The 17,767-nt window shown below is 43.8% G+C and overlaps 1 protein-coding gene across 11 annotated transcripts in view; it reads right to left on the reverse strand.

Annotated features, from left to right (window-relative positions):
• Atxn1 (ataxin 1) overlaps window positions 1-17,767 on the reverse strand; it is a 406,728-nt gene that overhangs the window by 149,687 nt on the left and 239,274 nt on the right. For all 11 annotated transcript variants that reach the window (XR_004769403.1, XM_027410018.2, XM_027410014.2 and 8 more), the window contains one exon: window positions 2,356-2,487. The gene's annotated coding sequence lies outside the window, so the exon portion shown is untranslated. The remainder of the gene's footprint in view (window positions 1-2,355; window positions 2,488-17,767) is intronic.

A 17,767-nucleotide genomic window follows, 5' to 3' on the forward strand; every position in this document is an offset into this window, starting at 1 on the left:
ACCTCCCCCTCAAAAATATCACTATGCCAAAAAGCTACATGAGGAGCAGATGGGGTTTGCAGTGAAACATCATAACACTTAAAGCCAAGAGGACCCCAAATTATTCCATAATAGTGACAGAAACTTTTGTGGTGAGTTTTTTTGTAAAAAAAAGTACATACACAATTTTCCTCCTTGTGTGAACTCTAAACCAAGCTAGTTGTCCATAGATAATGAACAAGAACCATACAGCAACCCACAGATTTATAAAATGCCACTTTCTTTGGTGGTGGTGGGGTAGTGACCTGCCTGGAGTCATCAATATACTTGACCTTAATAGTGTGACTAAGAATAGAAACCCTGACCACAGAACAAGTCACATACTTCTAGAACTGACAGGCACACACCCACAAGTGAAAACACACAAAAACAGCAGCATCTTGAGCTATAATGAGGCACCAAGAAAATTTGAATTTAAAGATGTAAATTTTTATAAGTGTGTGTGTGTGTGTGTGTATGTATGTATGTATGTATGTATGTATGTATGTATGTATGTGTGTGTTCCATATATGCCCATGGAGGCCAGTAGAGGGCACTGGATCTCCTAGAGCCGGGAGTCAAGCATGGTTGTGAGTTGCTCTATGGGTACTGGGAACCGACCTCTGGTCCTCTGGAAGAGCGGTTCGTGCTCTTAACCTCCATGGGCACAGGCTCAGACCCACAAGTGAAAAGACACGAAAACAACAGCACCTTCCCTGAGCTACAAAGAGCTAGGAAGTTTTGAATTGAACTAGTTCATTTTGACAATACTATTAAACCACAAGGAAAGAGGAATAAGTATCTTAATATAAATGTTAAAATGTAATGAGATATTTTTAGAATGACTTGACATCCATACCCTTTCTCTCTGTGCTGTATCTGTCCTACCTTTATGAAATCTTTTAGGCAACCATAAAGAGTTAAGTGGTTACAGACTGAAAAGTATTGTGATAGAGTCATGAAGAAATTCAGCGGCCCCTGAGATGGCACAGAGGGAAAAGGCAATGGTGACCAAGCCTGGTGACTCAGGTTCTCTGAAACCCACACAGAATGAGAACCTGCTTCGTAGTTGTCCTCTGACCTCCACATGCAACCTCTTCTCCAACACACAGAATCAAGGAACACAATTTAAAGAAAGACTTAAGAGGTTCAAAACATGCAATAAATATGTTCCAAATGTGCAGCCACATGCAAGCCACGCTCACAAATTCCAGCTGAAGTTGGCTCTTTATATTCTAAAATGTAAAGCTACCATTACTTCTTTCCTCAGAGGTGTTCACTGGCCACCCAAGACTTTCCTGTGGTTGTATCCTTCCTGCCAACACTCTAAATTTTGTGGTGTGTGTGTGTGTGTGTGTGTGTGTGTGTGTGTGTGTGTGTGTGTGTGTGTGAGATGTGACACCATCAAATGGCAAAGCTAGGTAAACCCATTTTAAGTTTCACAGCAAATGCACACTCCTAAATTTTGTTCTTTCCCTCTCCTTCACCCTCTGTCTCTCTGTCTGTCTGTCTGTGTGTCTCTCTCTTTCTGTGTCTGTGTGACACCATCAAATGGCAGCGCTACATAAACCCACTTTAAGTTTCACAGCAAATGCAGTCTCCTAAATTTTGCGCTCTCTCTGTCTCTCTATATGTGTTGTGAGAGAAAGTGACACCATCAAATGGCAGAGCTAGGCAAACCTACTTTAAGTGTCATAGCAAATGGGCTCCTAGAAGCTCGGAATGGACCACTTTATCAACCACTAGACCCTAAAACTTGTCAAGAACCTTCAGATGACATGAAGCACACTTTACTAAGCTCAACATCACAGACCATCACCCCGATAAAAGCCTATTATTATTATCATTATCACCATCATCATCATCATCATCCAGCCAATTCTGAATCAGAGAAGAACCCTAAATAGCTGTTCTTCCCTGTAGGCTTGAGATTTTCAGGGTCAGAAAAACAAACAAGCCAACAAAAAAACAAAAACCCAACATTCTGGTTAAGCAAAAGAAACCTGGGATAAATAATAATATTAGTTATGCAGAGAAATCCAGGCCTTAATCCTCAGCCCAGAACAGCTTTGAACATTCCTCTATACGTTTGAGACCATCGTCTCTGCCAGTAGCAAGGGCAGAGAGGCCCTGTATTGCATTTTCATTCCACAAGCTGACCACTAGCAGTGTTCCACAGAAGCCAGGGAAAGGCAAATTCCTGGTTAATACACACAGAACCTCTACTGAAAACAAGGACTCCACTGGGTGATCACCTAGGGCTCGCACTAACAGCCCCTCACACCAGGTTCACTGATCTTTCCAAGGCAAAGGCTCTTCAGCCAGTTGTTCACTTACAGCATTCACTGTGCTCTGCTCCCAGGAAGCCTCCCTGAGACTTCACCATGGAAACATGGAAACTTCCCTCAGCAGCTGGGCCACAGGCTCTGGTGTTGTCTTTCTTCCTTTCACAGGGGAGGTGAGAAATACCTGGTATAGGAACAGCCCAGAAGGAAAAAAAAATGGTAAATACATTTATCATCTAATCAGTTCTTCCAACAACCTGGTCATCTGGTCAACCAAAGTGATAATTCACCAAAGACCATTTTCCAGGACCTGCCTGTTTTGCTTTGTTTTTAATTTGCTAATTTTGATTTTGTTCTTGATCCAGGATTGTGGCCTAACCAATCTTTTATGTTGTTTCCCCTCCCCCACGAAGCTGATGACAATTCTGGGAAACTTCAACCCAATGGTAGGTGAGATACAAAGTTGCTCAAAGGAAGCCACTATTTGCTGGAGCCTGTGGTGGGTGTCTGTGATCAGAGCACTGGGGAGGTAGATACAGGAGGACTAAGTCAGCCTGGGTCACAGGAGGCCCTGTCTCAAAAAAAACAAAACAAAACAAAACAAAAAACACAACTGAACCAGCAAAGACAAGGAGGGAGGAGTCAGAGTGAGAAAACATTGTTAGGGGTATGGCTCAGAGGCACAGCTTGCTTAGCACCCCTGAGTTCCTGGGTTTAATTCCAGCACCAGAAAAACACTCATGATCCCAAAGTAAGTCACCTGACTTCACTTCTGTAAAGGAAAGCAAGGATTCTGTTTTCCTACCTCCCTGTGTGGCTGGGAAGATCAGTGAGTGCTTTAGAGAGTCACTTGCAGTTCCCCAGAAGGCAGGCACTATGTCAAAGGAGATGTTATTATTGGTCACAGCCTGCTACTGAGCTCAGAGCCAGAGTATAAAAGCTAGCTTTGGCTGAGGACCAACCATCAGCTCTCCCTGGGGCACTCAAATGTCTGCAGGACCTCATGGTGCTGTGGTATGGGAGGAAAGAGGGGCAGAGTTAGAGAGCCTTGGGATTGCCAGGAGAAATTTAAAAAACAAAACAAAAGAAAAAAAAAAAAACCCAGAAGGTGTGGGGCTAAAGTTGCAGAGTGCATGGCAGACTCTAGAGCCAGGCAGGACTGTGGCTCTTTATTTGAGCCACAGCAAAGGGCCCCCTTCAATTCCACATTTGTGAAGTTTCTTGTGCCCAATGTCTGCAGGGCTGTGAAATTTTCCACTTGCCTCTCTGCCACTTCTCCCCAGCGACTGTAACACTCATATGCAAAGGTGGCAAAAGGAGAGAAAAGGACTAGCTCCAGCGGGCTAATGCAAAGGCCTGCATTAAAGCCGATAGAAAAATCTCTACACTTGGGTTTCTTGTTTCCCCATCTTCAGGCAGACCCAGGAACAATGGCTTCCAGGCCACTGTTATCAACCTATCTTAACTTCTGCAGCATCGAGGAGCAACAGCAGAGGGATAAGAATGAATGTCCACCCCGGGGCTTTGGGGGCTGACTGCCAGCTAGTCAGGTGTTTCCTCTCCAAGTCATGAGCATCAGCTGAACTGCTCAACACAGGTGGGAGCTGGAGTCTTAGTACTTACTGTGAAAGTAGGAGAATGATTTCTAAGAGGGGGAAAAAAAAAAGTGGCCCTCTCAAACAGTAAGAGTAGTGATGGTACTGATACAGACAGAGTGAAATAATATCAAATCTTAGATTTGGAATTGATAACACTGATCAGCAGAACTCAAGATGAATTTTTAAAAAGGGAGAGACAAAATTAGCTCAGAAAGGAGGAAGGAGGTGTCTGCTCTTCTGTGATTAATTGTGGCTCCTATAGAGGATCCAACTTACCAAGCGCTTTCTTAGTAATTAGTGCATTCAGAGGGTAGAATTTCACTTAAGGTCAGGACACCCAACCAGGGCCAGAACAGTAAACAAGAGAGGCAAGGGGCCTGCCCTCCTCTCACCAAGAGGGGTGGAACCTTAGAGAATTGTACTAATGTGTATTTTAAAACATGTGGTAAGATACGAAACCCAGATAAAAATCACAAAGGGACATTAGACACTGTGATTGAGAGTGTGGGGCCCAGGAAGCCTGGGGAGAAGCCAAAGGTGGAATTTAGCACAGGCAAGGCTGGAGGTGCAGCTCAGTGACAGAGCCCTGGCCTGGAAACAGGTTGAGCATCAGTGGGGCCTGATCTAGGGCTGTGCAACTAATTTCCTTCCTCTGTTCAGAGGGAGTCCTTTGGGTCTCCTTGTTGAAGACATAAGTAACAACGGTCTCCAGTGACTTCAAAGGAGTCATTCTTCTCTCTGACTACTATACCACCTGAGTTGACAAGCACCAGACATTTCTGCCAGGGAGATCCATTCCATGTCACTATTGTTTGTGACGTGACAGCAAAGAAGATAGGTCCTTGTTCCCTAAAGTACCAAAGGTCACCCCATCATAGAGGGAACTGGAGAGCTGTCTTGTCACATGCAGGTCCCAGGTGAAGCAAATCCACTCTAAAGGGGCTATGCCTGCACAAAGGTGCATGTGTGCAATCCCAGAACTTGGGAGGATGATCGTAGGAGGATCATGAGTTCCAGGCCAGCCTGGGCTACATGGTAAGTGTTAGAATTGTAGGTGAGTCTGGGCCCATAAAGTGAGACCCAGTCTCGGAAACAAAATCAATCCAAACCAGACAACAAAAATGAAAACCACATAAAAGAGCCCAACCCAGTTGTTACATGCAAATTTCTGGGGCAAGGGATGACAAAAATCATTTTGCTTTAGGTTTCAAATTTCTGACTTCTCCTTGACTACACACACACTATACACATAAACATATATATACTCACATATGTGTGTGTGTTTATAAGCTGTTAAAAAATATCTCTTGTACTTAAACAGCATTTATGGCCCACTCCAACAGTGCCTACCACTTCTCTTCTGATTTGTAAATCAGGACTCTATTTACCTTTCTCAGGAAGGAGTGGAGCACGCATAGAAAGAAGCAAGCATTAGGAAAGCTGTGTTCGTCTCTGCTTTTTCATGTTCCTGCCATTCAATTTAATTCTCCCATTAAAAAAATTCATCAGTATTTTGCATTGCTCAAACTGATGATATCCCCAGGCAGGCTCACTCATGTTCTCTGTATCAATGGAATCGGTCTGCAATCCTATCTGAAACAAATTTGGCCAGCTGAACCCTGAGCCTCTTGCCATTTAAAACAGCCAGGACAAAATGTTAGCTAGTTAGCTCCTCAGAAAAGCACAAATACAATAATAGTCCACCTGCAGGTCGCAGAATATACTTCACCCTGATAGTTATGACAAACCTTAGCTAAGCCAGCAAGGAGAGAGAGAGAATGCAACAGACAAGACTCTTTGCTGCCTACTTGCCCAGCATCTCGCCGTTAGACTCTGGGACGTACACCAGGCTGACTGACAATCTCATCCTCCAGCCATAGGACAAAGGGGCACCATGCCAGCCCCTCCCTCCCCCTTGAATACACAAAGCACTTACAGTCTCTACTGCACACTTTGACCAAGGTCATTTTCAAGTCAGCACTTTGCTATAGTGTCTTTTTTATCCTCCGTCGGATTTATTGAAGGCTCAGAGACTTCATAAGTTTCTTGATGAGGAAGACCTTGCCATGGCCTTCTTATGCAAGCTCCTAATAGCATCTAGTGGGAAGAGCTAGCATGGAGAAGAAATGACCCAGGCCTGATGGAGAAGAACTTAACCCTCACTGTAAAGGACTTACCTCTCTGTAGCTATAATTTAATCCTTTCTCTGCTGAGAGCTCTCCCCCACTCTCCCTTTCTCTAAGTGTAGGTAAACTTTAACATGTGCACGCTTGTAGAGGCCAGAGGACAACTTTTGGGGCGTCTTTCTTGTTTGTTTTGTTTTTACAGGGTCTTTCACTGGCCTGGAACTCACCAAGTAGGCTAGACTGCATGGCCATCGGGCCCTAGAGATATACCTGTCTCAGACTCCCCAATGTTTGGGACCACAAGCTCGGCTTATTTATTTATTTATTTATTTATTTATTTATTTATCTTTAAAACAGGCTCTCATTGTGTTGCCCTGGCCGATCTTAAATTCACAGAAATTTCACCTGCATCTCCCTCCTTAGTGCTGGGATTAAAAATGGACACCCGCACGCCTGCCATACTTAGCCCTTTTTATGGTTAACTCTGGAGATTGAATGTGGGTCCTTGCCCTTATTTTACTGAATGAGCCATCACCCCAGCCCCAAGCCCTTTCACCTTCTCGGCCATGCAAGGGCTTGGCGCTCCGAGGCTCCCCATCTCATTGAAAGTCTTCCACAGGACTGAGAACAGTTGCACTCCGCCTTCTCTTTCCTGTCCTTTGAGTCCATCCCTTTTTACTCCTCAGTGGCCTCTGAACAGCTGCTAGTTCCCTCTCAGCTCTTTACACACTGGCTCCACCTTCTTGCCAGCAGGAGCCTGTATCCTTGATTCTCGCAGAATTCCCAAAGCTCCAGCTGCTGCAACCCACATCCCATGTGGAGAAGATGTGGAGATCCCTGAGGGGATGGGGCTCAACCTGGAACCCACACCACACAGCTGGAAGCCATCCCGAGAACTGCTGATTGGGAAAGTTTGGGTGGGAACAGGAGAACCTGTGATCCTCATGAATCCCCAGGTGAGACTGATGCTGCTATTCTGGGGGTAGGGGTCACAGTCTGAGAACTGCCCCTCTGAAGGTTTTCCTTTCACTGACACAACCAGATGGAAGTGAATGAATCCTACTCTAAGATGGCTAGCTTGGGAGGAATGGTAACAACATAATCCAAACAGATGCCAACAATCAAGACAAACAAAACAAACCCAATACATTGTTACCATATACATAAAATCTGGGGAAACCTTTCTTGACCTTCCTCCACTTGAGTCTTTCTCCATCCTCCTGATAGCTCCAGGTCTCACTCTGCCCTTCATCCCCTTTCCTTTCCTTTTGGACTATAAACACTTTCCCCCAGCCTATAAGCACACTGTCATTTATATTTCCTGGAAGACATCCACAGTGTCCTGGAAGCTTTCCAAAAGGTTTGCACCTTTATCTGATTTACCAGGGAACAGGAGAAAATGCAGTGCAAATCTCCTGCCACCATTTCAACACAAATATCTTAAAGCCTGGGAGTTTGATTTCCACCATTTCTTTTTCTCTTTCAGAGGTCGTCAATGTATCTGCCTCCCAAATGCAGTGACCTTTCCCAAGTCGTCATCCCAACTAGTGTTGTTCTGATGCCCTGTACAGTTCACTAGGGCTTCCTTCAATCCTCTTTTTGTTAATACAGGCATTACAACAGAGTCTGAATTTTACACGAGTGACTTTGAAGTGTTTTTTTTTTTTCATGCGTTTGTGCAAGCACATGAGTGTGCTCATGCTTGCATGTGTTTTTAAATGAGACAATGTCTTAAGTAGCCCAGCCTGGGCTTGAACACCTGACCTTCCTGCCTCCACCTTCCATATGCCGGGATTACAGGAGCATGCCACCATGCCTAGTGAGTACTTCAGCTTTTGTCTAATGCTTCTGGTTTCTCTGAGACAGCATCACACTGGACTTTCGTTTTGCTTCTTTAAAGACAGAGTCTTGCTATGTATCACTGATGGCCTTGTCATTACACAGCCTAGTCTAGAACACACAGTTATCCTCCTGCATCAACCTCTTGACTGCCTCAGCCTTGGGAATAAAGGCATGCGCCACCATGCCCAGCTCCTGGCATTCTAACATCCAGTTACGCCTCCTTTTGAGTTTATTTTCCTTTCCTGAATTTTACTCTTATCCTGAGCTATATATCACTGTTCCATTGCTGTCAAGAGACACCATGAGCAAGGTAATGCTTATGAAAGAAAGCATTTTTATTGGGGGCTTGCTTATAGTTTCCATCAGTCATCATGGTGGAGAGCATAGTAGCATGCAGGAAGCTAATGGAATAATAGCTAGGAGCTACATCCTGCTGGACAGAGAGAGAGAGAGAGAGAGAGAGAGAGAGAGAGAGAGAGAGAGAGAGAGAGAGAGAGAGACTGGGCCTAGCATGGTCTTTTGAAACTTCAAAGCCCACCCCCAATGGTTTCCTCCAACAAGGCCACACCAACCAATCCTTATAATCCTTCCAAATAATGCCCCTCCCTGGGCATTCAAATACATGAGCCTGTGGGGAGGGGGCATTGTTATTCGAACCACCACACTTAGCTATAAACTCATTTCTTTTCCCATAATGCTTTCCTTATATTCCATTCACTTTGTAAACTTGTGTGCTAGACACTGGCATTTCTCCCAAGCCATTGGGTATGTATGGTGCAAACCAATTTCCATTCAAAACTTTCCACTCACTCCCAGATCAGTTTCTAATTCACACCGATGGCACTGTTGTCTTTTCTGTCTCCCACGGCCTGTTGGCTGTCACTTTCTAACTCTGTGCACACTCTATTCCCACAGCCACCATGCTAGTCCTGACTCCTCGTCACATAGCGGGTCACATCACTCTGCTTGCCTTCAGTATTCTCTAGCCAAAATGAGTTGCTCTCATGGTTTCAAATTACCTGCGGTAGCCATTTGGCATTGCAGCTTCTCCCTGTCTCATGCCATGCCTTCATTGGTCCTTACATCTACTGGGAATCTAGGGAATCTTCTAAGATCTCTGCATTTTAGGGGCACAGTTTAAAACAGATTCCCGCAGCGTGGTCCAGTCTGGCCTCAAAAATTCATGGCACAGCAATCCTCCTTTCTCAGTCTCCTAACACTAGGATTCCAGCTATGAGCCATCAAGACCAGCCCAAATTCTTTATCTGATGTTTAAGGACTTTAAAATGATTTATTTTGTATGTGCATGTGAGTATACAGGTGCCACAGAATGTGTGTATCCGTGTAGCTCAGAGGACAACTCTCCGGTGCCAGTTCTCTTGTTCTACCAGGCAGGTAGCAGGAATGGAACTCAGGACCTCGGGCTTGCTGGCAAGGGCCTTTGCCAGCTGATCCATACTCTTATAAGCTGGCATATCCAACTTGGTTTCCCTCTTCGTCAGTAAGGTTTCTTTTGTTCCTTCCTTTTCCGGGTGGTGCTGGGGGCAGGACCTAGAGGCTTGCGTATGCTGTGAAAGGCTCTGCTGCTGAGCATCAGCTACAGACAGGGCATGCGCGCTGGGAGCTACTGACTTCTTCTCCGACAGCCCACCACTGTTCTGCACATCAGACTGCTAGACATCCATTCCTCCCAAGCCCAGCCTGTCCCATGCGTGCCTGCATCCTCCTATGCTATGACTTCTCTATGAGAAGTGCCATGAATTCCTGCAGCTTTCATTCCTTTTCCTCAGAGGTCGTCACCATTTTGTTCCTTCTCCTAGAATAGTTGACATCTACCTGTGTAACTTCTATGAACAAGAGTCTGCGCCTGTCTGTTTTTCATAAGCCTCTGAGTACCTTTTTTTTTTTTTTTTTTTTTTTTTTTAAGAAATTTTCTTTTAAATCATGTGTATAATTTGTGTCTGTGCATGGCTATGTGGGCATAAGTGCAATTGCCTATGCAGGCCAGAAGAGGGCATCAGACCTCCTAAAGCTGGAGTTACAGGAGGTTGTGAGCTGCCAGACTTGAGTACCAGAAACTGGCCCATGGTTCTCTATAAGAGAAATGCACACTTTACTGCTGAGCCATCTCGCAAGCCTCCGGAGGGCTTTTGTAAATGCAAAGCCCTTGATAAATTCCCACTAACTAACTGGGCATGTTGGCATACGCCTGTAATGTCAGCACTCAGGAAACAGAAGCAGGAGGATTGCTGAGAGTTCCAGGCCAGCTTGGTCTACATACCAAGTACCAGGCCAGCCAGAGAGATACAACAGGACTCTGTTTTTAAAATAAAATACAAATAAAACATAAATTCCTTTTGACCAACTTATTGCATGTGTGGGACTTTACTTTTGCCCTCCAAAAGTGGAGTTTACATTGTTTACATTTTTCTATTGCCTTCCGATTGTCATGACCTCCAATCCTCTCCCTCAGTGGTAATCAAATGAGAGCATTCTCTCTAACAGACCTGAAGAAAAACTATTCTACAAAGCAATGAATGAAATGCTCTGTGGAGTCTTTCTTTCCAATAAGGGACTGAAGCTGACTTCTGAGGATGAAGAAGTGGCCAGGGCTTCCAGGGAATGGAAGCTATGTAAAACAGCTCAGAGAGTCAGGCCTGGGTCTGCATTAGCTCACAAAGGCAGACAAGGAGAGCTGGAGGGAAGGCACAGATGGATTGGTTGAGATAAGTGCTCAAGAAGCCCTGAAGGACCAAGATTTATCCAGAAGATCACATGCTCCCTATGTAACCAACAGCTGACAACTCGCATGACCCATCTACCATGAGGCCTCTTCCAGACTGGCCACCCTTGGATATATGTGGGGTATTAACTGGTTTGTGTTGGAGGACTCAGTGCTAATGTCAGTATCTATCCAAACAATATGAAGTCAGAGAAATAAACAAAAATTCCTCTGATGGAAGACTTAAAACAACTTTCATTCACACTGATCCATGCCACCATGTCTTATTGTTAGCACACCTCATCACATGAAGGTGAGGTTTTCCTCATGTGGTACAGGCTCTGTGGGATGCATGTGTGTGAGTGTGTACATGGGTGCACACACATTTGGGCTGTGACTCCCCAGTGGTGCGATGCAAAGTCTGTTAGGAAATACAGTGATCCATCCAGAGAAAAAAGGGTCTCTGTGGCAAGAATGAACTGCAAATAAGAAATAAATTCAATGGGCAAATGCAGGACAGCTGATTGGCTTTTAGTTCATACTCCGGGGAATTATTTTAAGGATAGGATAGCTTGTGTTTCTTGCTGAAAATTTGCCCCTGAGCTTATTTCCTTCACTTGTGGTCTCGTGTGAATTGCTTAGGTTCTACAGAAGGTGGTATTGTGGTCCAGGAGACAATGAATAGCGATTAGAAGCCCTGGAGGTCCCTGTGTCCTGTCCTTTGGGTTAAGCATCCCCTTTCTAGCTGCCATGAGTCACCACACACCTTTTCCCTGGATGGCAGCTTTGTTCACTTATTTTAATTTAAAAGTTTTGGGTCTCAGGTAGCCCAAACATACCTGTAACTTGCTATGTAGCCCAGGCTGACTTTGTACTCTTGATTCTCTCATCCCTACTTCTGAGTATTATGGAGTTTATGGGAATGAACCACCAGTCCTCATTTTATGCAGTGCTGAGGGTCAAACTCAGAGCTTGATACACCTCACAAACTGAGCTAAGAGCCCAGTCCCTTAACCTCTCTCTCTTTTTTTAAACCATTCTAGGCAGCTGTCTCCTTGCTTCAATAACTTTCTGATGCAATAAAAAGTAAGACAAAGACAGCATTGAAAACTTCTTATCCTTTAGAAGAGGCTTAAGAAAATGATTCTGGCTTCAAAACTGAGATTTCAATGGGCTTAGCTGTGAACACTAGGTACCAGGAATGCTTCTTGGCGCCACGCCTCAGGATTACCTGTTGAAACACCAAAGGCAGGAGGACTTTGATGTGGTTTCTTAGGTGCCAGGTAAAGTACTAAGAGATGCAGTTATCCTTTCTATGAATGTGGACTTGTAAACTTGACGCCATATTTGGACCAAATATTCGTTGTGGGGATGACTGGAGGGAGCATGGGGAGGGGCCCTGGGTGTGAACACACACATTCATAGACCATTTTGAGGCCATTTCAAACCACCATGCAAGTGAGATGCTATGTTCTACTTGCTACAGCATCCCAGCTACTGCTTTCGAAGTCAAGGACCCTGACAAGATGCAGCTGTAATTTGTCTTCAGAGTCAAGAAGTCCAGCTAAAACATCTGCTAATCCTGGTTCATTAAAAATCCCAAGAAATTCCTTTCCACAATGAGCCTTCTACAGGTTTCCTATTTCCCGTTTAAAGTGGAGTGTGATGGTGCAGTCCTTAATTGCAGCAGCATTTCGGAGGCGTAGGCATGAGGGCCCAGAGTTCAAGGCCAGTGGCTACATAGTGAATTTGAGACCAGCCTAAGCTACATAAACCTTGTCTCAAAAAAAGAAAATTCCTAAAATCAAAATAAATAAGGGGATTTAAAACCCTTTAAAACAAGTGACATCTGTTTACACCAACTGTTTCTAGAACACGTTCTCAAGCAGGGGTATCGCCCCTGTTTGTATCACAAAAATGACTAATGGGGGTTCTCCCTCTGCCTTCATCTTCCACGTTCAGGAGTTTATCCTAGTATCAAGACTCAGGGGAGTCTCTCGCTTACCACGCTTCCTGTATCAAGAAAGGAGACAATCTCTCTCTCCCTAATTGTTTTGTCGAATGAGCTCTCAAAAGTTCACTTTTGTTACCTTTTTTCAGGCAAAATAAGAGGCCTTTTACAAAAATTCTATTGCTAAAACAATGGAATTCTCCCGGGAATGGCTTCGTTCTGGAAACGAAGTGACAGTTCCTTTTATGCAGCCAGGCAGAAAGTGTGCGCTTAGAAAAGACATTCCAAGCACTCGAGTGTGTGTGGGAGGACAGAAGATGCTATTTTTAATTCCGATTGCAGCATTTCTCTCCTGCGGGTATCTTAGCATAATCATAATCATAATAAGACTGATCTAAAAAGAAAAAAAAAAAGATTTCCATTCCTGCTGACCCCAGCAGAAAAAGATAAAGAGAGAGAAAGTGGAGAGATTCATTAACACAGGTTGCTTCTGTTCTGAGACTGGGCTGTGGGCTCAGACATCCCCTTCAAGGTGATCAGAACGGAGACTCTGTGACCCCCATTTCAAAGCATTAACGTCCTGACAGTAACTATCTAAAGCCCTTTCAATCCATCCACATCTCTTTACATGTGACTCTCTCACTGTATGGAGTTTGCAGGAATCTCATGGGTCTGCTGGGAAGTAACATGGAAATTCCTGCATTTGTGCTGGAGTTAACATTTGGTGGTATGCGGGAGCTAGCCTGGTATAAAGGCCACATGGGACACCCAACATCTAGCTTCAATAACCAGACACCAAGAGGCACCTAAGTTGACAAACATGGAATGTTCTAGGTTGCTGGTAGAAAGTGGAGTGATGAATGCAAGGAATCCAAGACCAGTGTAGATGGCTTGGCAAATCTGGGTCACACAGTAATTATATGTTTAGCTATTCAAGGAACTTCAAAACTGTTAGCACACTGGCTTCATGATACTGAATGTCCTATCAAGGTTGAAGGTTTGAGGATACCGAGGGTGTTTGCTCAGTTAGTAGAGTGCTTGCCTAGCATGCACAAGGCCCTGGGTTCAATCCCCAGTACCATGTAAATCAAGTGCGGTGGCACATAACTCTAATCAGCATTTGGCAGGTAGAGGTATGAAGATCAGAAGTTCAAGATCACCTCCAGCTACTTAGCAAGTGCAAAATCAAACTGTACTACATGAGACACCTAAGACTAAAGATTCCAATTGGTCTACATCCTGCTTCTTACTGTTTTTCTTACCATGACCACCCTACTGAGTGTGAAAACTCTGGTTTGATTTGCACTTCCCCCAATATTAAAGATACCTAGTGGCTTTTCATGTGCATCTGGACCATTTGTGTATCCACTTTAAAAAAAAACTGTCCATTGGATGCTTTTGTCCATTTTTATATTGGTTTATTTATTGATTAATTTCTGAGTTGTAAGGGTTTTCCATGTATTCTATGAACTGGACTTTTATCACGCATTAGATGATTCATGTACATAATTTTCTTTCAGTCTGTGAGTTGTCTTTTGACTTTTTCCTTTGAATCTATTTTGATGAAGCAAAATCTATTTGTACTTTTGACTCTTGTGCAAAGCATCTTAAAAATCTAATGCCAAATCCAAGCTCACAAATTATCTCCATGCTCCCTTGTGACAGTCTTTATAGTCTGAGCTCTTACATTTAAATCACTGATCTACTTTGAACTTTTTGTATATGGCACGAAGTATGGCCCTAACTTTACATGTGTTGTATACCATGTATCCTTTCCAAGTGGCTCAGCTCCATTTGTTGAGAAGAGGTAAGAGCAAATTTGCATAGGGAGTGTTTGTAGTCCTGGCTCTTGAGAAAAACCTTTGTGTGTGTATGTACAAACACATATACAAACTTGGATATATTTATATACCCAGTTACACAAATACACATGTATATGTAGAGCAAATTATCTTTAATTAACTCAGGTTTGGATGTAGAGTGACTGCCTTTAGCATATGGTGAGTATATAAATGTTATTTTTATCATCTCACATTTTGAAGCTCTAGCCCATTTTCTAGAACCATGACCCTCCAGTCATGAGCTTTCAGAGCAGCCAACCAGGACTTGGGTGGTCCATTTGCAAGGACTGATTTCCAAAACCAACATGCAGTTTGAACTTGCTTTGTTTCCTAGACTTCAATCCCTTTCAGTGAATGTCCACATTCCCAAATATCAGTACAGGACCCTGGCTGTACAGTGTAGTGCTCTGGAGAGATTGAGAAAATGGTACCGCTCACACCATGGGATTGTGAAAAAGCTCTGGCTGGGGGCTCTTAATATGCAGCAAGGTGGAGAATCAGAATTCAGAGAAATCAGTCATCAGAGCTTGCTATCTCTCTGAAAGGTAAGCCCTGTCACTCTACCAAAACCCACTTAGACAGTCAGAGACACTATCTGCATACAGAGACACCTTTGTCTTTGTAAGTTTTGTTTTTGAAAACCTACAAAACTTGAAGTTACTTTATTAGCTCTCATTCAATTTGCCTCCAAACCTTGTGAAGGTAGGCTTACTATTTTCCTGTAACAGATGAGGAAGCAAACAGAGAGACGGAGTGAGCGACAGCCCGATGGCTATATAACCTGAATGTGGCACACGGTAGACTCATGTATAACCCTTCCACATGTGGTCAGACAATTTTCAAGATTCATATCACCAAGATTCATAAAGAGAGCAGCAACATCACATCAGACACCCAGTATCCACTCTGTGGAAAGGGACTGGGAAGATGAGGGTACTCTTTGCTTACAATGGGTGCTATATCCTGATAAACCCATTGTGAATGGAAAGATACCATAAACCCAGTTAATGCACAGTGCCTAGGACCATCCAGCTTAGCAGGAAGTAGCCTGTGCAGTGTCTGTTATTTCCCCTTATCATCACAGGGCTTGCTACTGATGTCTAGCACTGGGCTTCAAGGGAAAAATCTGAATTCAGAAAAACACAGTACCACTCCCATAACATAAAGGAGGTAGGGCTTTCAGAGATATAGAGGAAGGGGTAACTCTTTTTGATATATACAAATACAGGGACAGTGGGTCATGAAATATCATGGTATAAAATAGCAAACACTGAGGAAGCCATCACTGCACTTACTTATGAGTCACTCCAATGTCTACATATTACTCTGAAACTTAATTAATGGAAAATGGAAAGACTAAGAGATATAAGACCAGAATCCCTAGCACTTAAAGGTTCTAGAATAGAATAAGGCAAAATTTCCACCTTATATGTCTTATTTTCCAAAGCTAGAGGCCTGCTACCAAATCTTTATCCAATACTAAAGTTAAAACTGGCCCAAGGTATCAACAGTGGCATTAGCTACCGAGAAGGGAGTCAAGTCACCTGTTACTCTTCTTTCAAATTGGTGAAATCCAACAAATGTGTAGGTGTACATGCATGCAAACACGCGCGCGCACACACACACACACACACACACACACACACACAGAGAGAGAGAGAGAGAGAGAGAGAGAGAGAGAGAGAGAGAGAGAGAGAGAGACTACTCTAAACTGAGGGAAAATTACATCTCTGTCCTTTCAGAGTTCCAGCTTCTCCCTTCAAACATGGAATGGAGGGGCGTGGTGGAAGAGAGGGGTATGTGATGGAATTGGGGGTGTGCGATGGGGTGGGTGGAGGCTGTGACGGAGTGGGGGGTGTGATGGAAGGGAAGAATGTGATTGACTGTTGTCTATGATTTACCAAACAAGGCCAGTGGGTGAATTTCCACGGATCAGACTCAGCAGCCAGCAAGGAGGGAGGGTTTGCTGGGGGTTCACTGAGGACAGCATCGGAAGTTGGTTGAGGGAGAAAAGTTTTCACCCGTGGGAGTTGTGCCTGTTTGTCCCCTCATTGTAGTGGCTCTGTCAACTTTTTCCTCCCCTAGTGTATCAAGACTTTCCTCTCCAGAACCATTCTCACTGCACTCAGAATTGCTGTACTTTTAAGTTAACTACTTCTCAAAGTGCTGTTTAAAAACTGACATCTTCCACCATTACGGCTCAGAGTGTATCTAAGTTTGCAGAGTCCCATTGGTTCCTCAAGAGTACTCCTTAAAAAAACCACACTTGACAGCCAATCTCATGAACATGATTTGTACAGAAATCGTGTTCAAATTACTTTAGATCAGGACATTTAAGAGAAAATGTGGTTTTCTTTGTAATAGGCTAAAAATAGTGATATCCTTTATCTTCAACTGAACACGTACATATGCTGTCTAAGCTGTTACACTTAAACAAATTGAAAAACAGTAGGGTTCTGGCTATGGGCCATGCAGAAACAAAACTTGCCCAGAATATCATCTGAAACATTGAAAATGTACAAGTAACTGTTATTTTCCATGAAGTTTCAATACCGCATGCAGAGCTGGAGTTGTCAGCCAAGTCCATGACAGTACCTTATAAGATCTGATGTCTCAAAAATGGACAGGAGAGCCAGAGAGAAGCTATTGTAGTCCATTTTTTACGTAAAGAAAAAAGAGATTGAGGAAAATGATATAGTTTATATACCAACTACTTCATTTTGAGTTAAGGCAATATAATATTGGAATTAACCCCTTGATACATTTTTTACTAAATATCCGTATCATACTCATATCACACAACTGCATATTTCTTTGAGTACTTATCATGCAAAGGACTGTGAGATAAAATATAGCCATTGCTTTGAACATAGAATATGGATCTCACTGGTGTGTGTGTGTGTGTGTGTGTGTGTGTGCGCGTGCGTGCGTGCGTGCGTGCGTGCGTGCGTGCGTGCGTGCGTGCGTGCGTGTGTGTGTGTGTGTGTGGTGCATGAGGAGGCCAGGAGTCAATGTCAAGTGTCTCTCTCTATTTGTGCCTCACTGTAGTTTTTGAGACAGTCTCTCACAGAACTTGTAGCTCACCCATTGAGCTAGACTATCTGGCCAGCAGGCTCCACGGATCCTCCTGTTTCTACCTCCCTGAGGCTTGGATTACAGGCACACATATCATCATGTCTAGCTTCCTACATGAGTGCTAGGGATATGAACTCAGGCCCTCACGCATGTATGGAAAGCACATACCAATTGAGCCATCTTCCCATCTCCAGAAGTTGACTTTTAAAACAAAATCTGTCGTCCCCCATGGTAATAATTTGGAAAGAGTCTTCATCACCAACAGAAGTGACTTGCAAATATATGCTGCTGTTTTAATCCAGAACCTAC

This window comes from Cricetulus griseus, chromosome 3 (assembly GCF_003668045.3).
Source record: "Cricetulus griseus strain 17A/GY chromosome 3, alternate assembly CriGri-PICRH-1.0, whole genome shotgun sequence".
Lineage (NCBI taxonomy): Eukaryota > Metazoa > Chordata > Mammalia > Rodentia > Cricetidae > Cricetulus > Cricetulus griseus.